The following is a 9135-nucleotide window of genomic DNA, read 5'->3' as shown; positions in this document are numbered from 1 at the left end:
TACAATGGTGGATGTGACGGCACATGCATGTGCAATTCATTGTTTACTGGATTACGCATGCATGTTAATGGGGTGCTAATGACCCGTTAAACGAGCAGTGATAACATGTGATAGCACTCGTGGTCCAGTGGTAGAGCATCAGCTAATTAACAAGTGCGCCCGGTAAAGTGCACTACTGCCAAGATCCCAAACATAAAAGATTTCTAAATCTGAGACAGTCTGGGCCACATTGGGGATCCACTCTACGAACTACATCACCAATAATAACTGAAAATGCAGCGATAGACACGACCGGGAAAGACTTCCGCTGGTATCATCCCACCAAGGCATGCATTGCATCTAATTCCTTGTTATCGTATATATTTCTGAGGTGAGGGATACGGGCGGAAGTCTTTCAATGAACTGCGGACTAGTTGGACAAATATGGACAATGGCGTCCGTCCATGAATTGCATTAGGAAAAAAACACTTGGATTATGCAATAAGTGCATTGACACTGCCACTGACTTGCAGACAAGTGCAGCTAATGCTGAGACAACACAAAGTCCAACCTTCGCACCGACGTAAATGATCCGATCGTTAACAAACTGGTTAATGTATCACGTGTAACTTTTGAATGTCATTCCCATAAATGCACGATGTTTACAAATCTACACCAGCAAAAACTCAACTAATATCAGGAGTGAAGTTCTATTTCAGCTTGCAATTGGCCAACTTACGTTCATCATTTTCAAAACAATCTGTAGCAACAACTGTCATCGTGCGTGATGGTTTCACTTCATCCCTATACCAGGTGCTTCTTGCAGAAATGTTCGTGCCATCTGATACCACGAGCATTTAGCCCGCCAGAATGCACCCGAGACTAGCAAGGGAGGTAACTCTCCTCTCGTTTACTCTCATGCAAACCACAGTGAAAAATATTGTGAATTCAAAAATGTAGAAAATTCAAAACGAATGGCTTTATACAATATTAGTGTAGAGCTTGAGACGTACGAGCAACCCCGAAAGGACGTAAAATTATGGCGTACGAAACGCCCATTTCGTAAAAACAATAACGTAATGACTAATGTTTTCTTAAAATTTACTTACAGTGGTTAAGCACTCTTCCAGTGTATAATATTCATTACAATAGAATGGAGCTATAGCCAGTTTACAACTTGTCAATGCTTACATTATTTCGAGTGGAAAATTCAAACTTATCAATTCACGTGCGCCTAGTATAAATAAACCTCAATCTCATTAAAATCAGATCTTAGTTCTGGGTACCGCTAAATAAAGCGGTAGGGAGATCTTGGGTCTGATTTTAATTAGACTGAAATAAAGGCGCGACAGGCGAGTTTCTTAATCTTATCATATTAAAACTGTTCTTCAGTAGGTTGTGTTTTTTGTTGTATATTTATGAACAAACATAATTTTAGCATGTAGTGCTTTTAGAGAAAGTGGGACTATATGAAAACAAATGTAAAGTTTACTCACTGTTAGCGCACATGTGTCTAACAAAGAATTCGTTAAAGTGTCGGTATTAACTAAAAAAGTTAAGAGTGTATCGTCGTAATCATATCATGTTTTTATGCACACTTGAGTGTCTCATTTTGCATTTTATGATGTGTGAAAAAACATTATTTTCATATTTCATCTTTCTTTCCGGAATAATGAGGAGTGACCTTTCAGTGAGGGAGCTTCGCCTAAATTTTGTCATTGAAAACTTTCCCCGTAAAAAACAAGCCTCGTTCTCAAGTGTGACCTACAAACAGTAAACATAGTTTGCTAGCAGATGACATATTCACTCTCTCGTCTCTGTCAACTGGATAAACAGAGGTTTTAACTAAAACAACTGTGTTTTGTTAGTTTTACATGTGACGAAATATATTCACTGTATTAATGCTTTTCACCTGGGTGATAAGGTTCATTCTTTTCATGATCGGGACCATCTTTGATAATTTTTCCTTCTGTGCATACCTGACAGGGGCTATATGGGCTACCATATTGATACGATAGGTTACATTTCTTCTTAGGAGGAATAACATAATTCAAAGTTTTTTTTCTGTTTTCTCCGCAAGTACCTGGCTTTTTGGATGGCATTCACGCACACACATTCACAAGATGCAAAATTCTATGAGCTTTTAAAGTTCTCCATAATATTGATGCATACACTAGCCCATATGGTACAAATGTACTCTTGATATTTTCCACTTGAAAAGTCATTAGCTTTAGACATGTTAGAGGTGTCAGAATTCCAATATGTTCATACCTTCCTTGACAAATCTCCCGTGGTGTAAGTTGGAAGTCGCGTGTTGATAAACAGTGAGTAATACACATAGTATTCCAAGGGAGTGCCAAGAAAATAACAGTTGAAACACACAGTTTAGCCGTGATTGAGCATAAAAATGCAATAGCCAAGGTATAATCCAACAGGAGTCATCCACGGCAGTAACAGCAATATTCTGCTACAGCAGACGACAGGTTAGAGCCAATTATTTTACTGATAGAGGTCACGTGACTAAAAACCTTGACTGCCGTGAAGGGTTACGATTCCTAATTAAACCGCCAGTTACAGCCTTTCAGCACCCAAATCGGCTTCCCACTTTATGTTCTAAACATTACATTCCTCTGCCACATACAATTATGGATAAGGGGTCGTGTGGCCCTCTGCCTCTCAGCTGGGGACTGCGGACAATTCTCAGGTCCAAGGCAGCATAACATATTAAAACAATTGAAATATAACAAAGCAGATCTCACTTCTAAATTATGTCTATGTATTTATATATATATATATGATGGCTATAGTGGCATGATCTCATGTCAGGTCAAGTCAGAGCCAAATATCACAAAGTCATACAAATACATTATAGAAGCTGACTACAATCAACTTGTGTACCATCAGAGACCATATAATCTATTATATCGCAGTTCATTAGTGGTGAATATGTGTTATTGATGCATATTGTACATATGGCTGCTACGGAACATCGCAGGACAACAGGTCTGTGGGCTACAAATTTGATAATAATGAAACAGTTACTGCATAATAAGAATATATCCAGTCAAAGTGCATTTACTAATCAAATGACTTATATACATTAATCACGAAATAATGCTCCTTGTAAACCATGTCCGTTTATAGAATAGTTACATCCACTATATATACAATAACAAAAAATGTATTTACAAAACGTAAGGTATACAAATTCAAGTGGACTCCCCTCTTCCCGGGGAACAGTACATTGCAAATCAGCCAGATCCCGAGGGTGACAATCGAATGGAGGAGGGCACATGCCCCTACTGTTTTATCAAACCCTGTATAGCCACCAACAACGGAACAGCCAGATGGATGGGACATGCGCTCCCTCCAAGCCCTAATAACTGCACCATCAGAAGGGCTCTCTACTATAAATTCTTGAAAATAATTGACAACTGTAACGGGTGGAAAATACCAGAATATGTTCAAAAGAAGATCAGACTGGGTGATGGGGAGCATGTTGTCTTCCATCACAGACAAATAATGCCGGAATGTGTGTTGACACTTGTGCGAACAAAATACCCAAATAGGATAAATGAGCCATATATGGGACACAAGTGGTGGCGAACTAACTTTGTTATTTTTCTCTTTGTATATATATTATCATTGATATTCTTTCAAAAACCGGAATTAATTTCTTTGGGGAAAATCAAAATTTTGTAAAGCATAACATAGTAATGAAACTCTTGGCATCATGTAGCTGACTATGGCAATACAGTATCCGTATCAGACAAGTGATTGTGATTTGTTTACATAAAGAGTGTAATTGCTCCTAAGAGGTCAAATGAGTGACTTGTGCTCTGTCTCAAAGTTGACAGGCCTTCCGTTCCCTCCTGGAGGAAAAAGTGGCGGTTTAAACTAACAAACCAGTACATATTTCAGATTTCAGTTCTGATTCAAATGCGCGAATGTTTGTTCAGTGTGATAGCACTGACAAACTGTATCCAGAACAGATGGAACCAAACGTCAAACACCACAACCTGTAAACAATCAGTTCAGACCCCGGACACACAAACTGGATTCTCAATGGAAATACCAGTCAAGACAAATTTAAACAAACGGCGTTAAGCTGCCATACAGTAATTACATTAATGTAGCCTATCTCTCAGTGGAATGTGATGCTGTCAGTAAGGTGCCAGTTTTGTTTAGACGTCATACCTCAAATCAGAAGGACTCAATTGGTGCCAAACGTGGGGCTGAGCACGTCTCAATACCCTACTATGAGGCCCGGGACGAGGCTTCTGTTGACTGGGGAGTATGCAGTAGGGCGTGGAGTCATCCCATAGATGACATCCTTACCTTGCCTGCTTGCTGAAGGGGTTAACATCTTTGGTCAGGTGGTTCGAATCCCATCACGGGATTATGGTCGCTACAAAAGCATAACATTTTTAATGTAGCATTTGTTTTTAAAAGATTTAAATGAGCTAGGTGTAGCGCCCAGGATTTCACACTTCCTGTGATTAGGGTTGTGACGTCACTATGGGGGCTTCTAGCATTGACTCTTTTCATAACCTGTGTGAAAGCGAGGCTTGGTTTTTATCTATAAGCGGTAACAAGGATGAGCTGCACGCTGTAAAGAGGTGGTTGGGAGATGCGGTGGGAGGCCTTAGAGATATCTACTGATACTGATGCAGTGATCTACACTTGCCAAACATAATAGACTTGCATGGGTTGTATTTGATATATATTTGTATCAGGGTCTGTAAGACAGACTACTGAACTGGTTGTAACCGAAGTGTTGTCAGAGCGAGGTCAGACAGTACGGGAAGATAACGCGGACGCCTCCTTTCCACCTGTGATAGAGTCCGGTTAGCTCGGGATTGAGATACTCTCTGCAACGTGATAACATGATCGTCAAGTGTGAGTGCCGGAGATACACATTTGAAACATTGACATTTCTGTCTTTTCTTAAAACGGTGGTACAAAAGAGAGATACGTTGAAATGTATAATTACAGAGAGAGAGTCACACAGAGAGAGAGAGAGAGAGAGAGAGAGAGAGAGAGAGAGAGAGAGAGAGACACACACACAGAGACACAGAGAGAGAGACACACACACACAGAAAGAGAGAGAAAGAGACAGAGAGAGACACAGAGAGAGAGAGAGATAGATTCATCACCTTTACACACTCAGTCATTTGTTATCGTGTGTACATGTCAGGCGCACTATACACTGTTTGAAGTACGTGCAAACAAATAAATGTTTTTTTGGGGATACGATGGGGATACAAGTGGGGATACGATGACATGCTTCAACCAAGACAGCGAACCTGACCACCCGATCCCGTTAGTCGCCTCTTACGACAAGCATAGTACGTGATACTTTGTTACACAGTGGTTTCTGCTTGGTAATATGATCTCCGTTATCAGTCTTAAAGATACAACACCCCCAACCCCCAACCCCCACCCCTGCATAAGGACTAGTCTGTCTTACAGACACTGATACAAATATATATCAAATATGGCGGGGCGGCGATAGAGTTCGTACCGTTCTTGAGGGATAGTGTCACTTATAAAGCAACGTGTATTCACTTAGATGATGTGGGACTGCTTGTCCAGACTGATTTTATAGTGTTAGACAAACCTGTCTCCCAGGCCCAAGAGTATAAATTAAGAACTGAATCCAACTGAGCCAAGCATAATTTGTCTCCGCTGTATCCAAATCTGTAGGATCCACAAGCAAGATTCTGACTTGTTTTTATCAGTTAATCTTGTGCTGTCCAGTGTGTTTACAGTTTACAGCTGATACACGGGTGACCAGTACTGACACCTCTGGAACACTCTCTCCCTTGTCTATACTTAATGAATGCCAGCTGTGGGAGCTCCCAATTACACAACATACTGGGTTTAGGAAGAGGGCGTGTCCTTGTCTAGACTTATACTTAGTCAATGAAAACATGTCTTTAAACATGTTTTTTTCTTCAAAAGAACCTTTCCTCATCTACTGTTTAGATTTGCCTAGTTTTTAGTAAAAACAAAATACCTAAAAAATATGAATTCCACAGTCACCGTGCAGGACTAGTCCTTGTCCTACAGACCCTGAAACCAATGTAGCCAATACAGCCCGCGCAAGTCTATATTAGCAGGCATCCTAGACTACTGATGAGTCTCTGGGCTCCATTTTATTATATTGCATTAAGATAATATAACAACACTTTTTCTGTTTGTTTTGAGTAGACTCATTTTAAAATATAAGATGACTTAATTTCAGGGACTAAATGTTAGTCTAGTGTTATCAAACCACGGACCTATACAAGTCCGTGATCACCCTAGTGTTCCAATTTCAACTTTAAACCACTAAACTGGCTCATCATTGTCAATTGCCACCTTAACCTCGCAACAATGAATATCTATTACCACTAAAACCGAATTCTCTAAGAATCGACAAAAGTAATGAAGAAAAAAGCACTATTGTATTTTCATTGCCTTCCAAAAAGAGGAAATGGCATACTAACAGTGACTCTAGCTACGTCCCTATCAAACCCATACATGTGACCCACCAGGTTGGTTGGTTTGTTGTTTAACGCCAATATTTCAGCTATATGACGGCGGTATGTACACAATGGTGTCTGGACCAGACAATCCAGTGATTGACATCATCAGCATCTATCCACACAATTCGATTAAATTAAATTAAATTATCCCATCTCATCTAAAGAAATTATTGAATGTAACAAATAACTAAAGAAACAACAAGAGTACAGGTGAGTGAGTGAGTGAGTTGGGTTTTACGCCGCTTTTAACAGTATTCCAGTTATATCACGGCGTGTCAGCTTAGTGTGGGAGGAAAACCCGAAGTGATGCAGGTCTCAGACGTTTACCACTTCGGTGAAACCCACAAGCACGGGTATGGTGCTGACAAACCTAGAAACATAATCGGGGCGAACCGGGATTCGAACCCACAATCATAGGTTTCTGGCGTGCCCAAGGGACGCAACTCTGCACAGCGAATCGCGGCGCCTTAGACGACTGGGCCACCCGTGCCCCCGAGTACAGGTGAAGATAACGTTACTATTGAATTCATTATTGTTGTAGTTTATCCTACCATTGATCACCCAGTGAAGCTATCCAATGACTTACTAAACTGTGGTCAGTTCCCACAAGATGAGGCAACATCTGTTTTCCATCCAGGACATAAGAATGTACAGATGTGAGGCTCTACGCTATTTAATCAACCCCCCCCCCCCCCCCCCCCCCACCCCCACCCCCTCACCCTACCCCAACCTCTGTCCTCTACCATCCTCATCCCAACTCCACCCCCTCACCTAACACCTTCCCCCCTCAGTCCTCCACCACCCCTCTCCTCAGTGACTACTGGGGAATCCGACCACCACTGCGACTGAGCATGGGACCACGCAACTGGGATGCGATGACATGTAATCAACCAAGTCACGGAGCATTTAGTCGCCTCTTACCACAAGAAAAGTTTGATGGGGATTTGTATTCTTACCCGGAACCCGCACCAACGGAATATTGCCGACTTCGGCGTCGCCTAGTTGCGTTCCCTCGTCACGTCAAAGGGCCGGGTTCTATCCCCTCATGGTTACGACGTCTGAAGCCCATTTCTAGTGATATTGCTGGAATATTGCTAAAAGCCGCGAAAACCCACTCCACTTACTCAAGCGACTTGAATTAACAGACAATCAAAGTGGTTGAACGACGATTTGAATAAAACATGCTGGGGACAGCCAATTTCCCCGAGGCGGGTTCCAGTTTCAGAAACTGTCCATCGTATGCCATGATACAAACCTGACACACGACATAAATACCCGTGTGTGTGTGCGTGTGCGTGCGTGCGTGCGTGCGTGCGTGCGTGCGTGTGTGTGTGTGTGTGTGTGTGTTGTGTCTGTAGAATATTGGAAAAGTCGTCGAAAACGCTGAAATTAGAACTCATCTTTACGGTTCCGGAAAAAGGCGAGGTTGACCAATTGAAACGTATATTAGGGCCTTATTTGCCATGGGTTTGAGAAAATTACATCATTACATGGGGGTGAGCAATAGCTGGAAAGATGTAACCAAACTTTTAAAAGAAACTTTACCTTTGTCTCACATGTGTATACTGATATGCGTACGTACGAAATACATCAATAATTAGGAAAATGTTTTTTAAAACATTCCTAACGGTAAATTATTACACTTAACATGTTTATGGTATTCGGCAACTATCCTAACAAGGAGCCACGTTCTGTCCTTGACCCACTTGCACAAAGCGATCTTAGCACTACGACGATTGTAAGCCTATGTTAAAGTATGGGAGTTACGATCATCTTAGCGCTAAGATCGCTTTGTGCAAGTGGGCCCTTGACTGGTTTATCTGCCCTTGGGCGCTTGCGCTCCTCGTCTGTAGCCGCTAGGAGGCGAAGAGCAGGGTACCAGTCTAGCTCTAACGTTGAGCAAGTTTCATGGTAGCGAGATATTAACACTTTTGGACAGTGTGAATAATTGACGTATCAGGTTTCAGGAGTCAACATATTACCATTAGGGAGGTAACTCTCATACAGAAGCATGGTTTATGGTTAAAAATAACAAACGCACTCACAACGTTGTGGGTTTCAATTTTAACAATGTCTGCATGTCTCCATCTACTTCGTTATAAAATAATATCATAACATTGTAGCTATTACTTTGATTAATAATGAAATAATATTAACAACTTTGCCACTGTAGATATATCAACGTCAACAGTATCATGCATACCACTATCATTGTATCAACTCAATAACCCTTGTTCCTTGAAAATAATATCAAGTGTTTCAGGAAGTAATTTTTGTGAAAACATATTACTAGTTTTGTTTTCATCATGTTTATTTTTTACTTTTACATGACCTAAATAATTATATGGGCCATGTCCTCATTCCTGATTCTGAAGGTACGAAAGCCTATTGGGGTCAAAATTAAAATATGGAAAAGACACGAAAAGAAATTCGTTATATCGGAAAGAAGATTCGTTATTTTGAAAATAAATTCGCCATTGCAAAAAAAGATTCGTTATTACGAAAAAAGGATTCGTTAATACCAAAATAAATTTGTTAAAACTGAAAAAAGTTTCGTTATTATGAAAATGAATTCGCTTTTGCGAAAAAAAGATTCGTTTTTACGCTTAACAATTCGTTATAACGG

The sequence above is a fragment of the Haliotis cracherodii genome, unplaced genomic scaffold, assembly GCF_022045235.1.
Source record: "Haliotis cracherodii isolate W230 unplaced genomic scaffold, xgHalCrac1.p SCAF_11, whole genome shotgun sequence".
Taxonomy (NCBI): Eukaryota; Metazoa; Mollusca; class Gastropoda; order Lepetellida; family Haliotidae; genus Haliotis; species Haliotis cracherodii.
Note: the sequence above shows the minus strand (reverse complement) of the source record.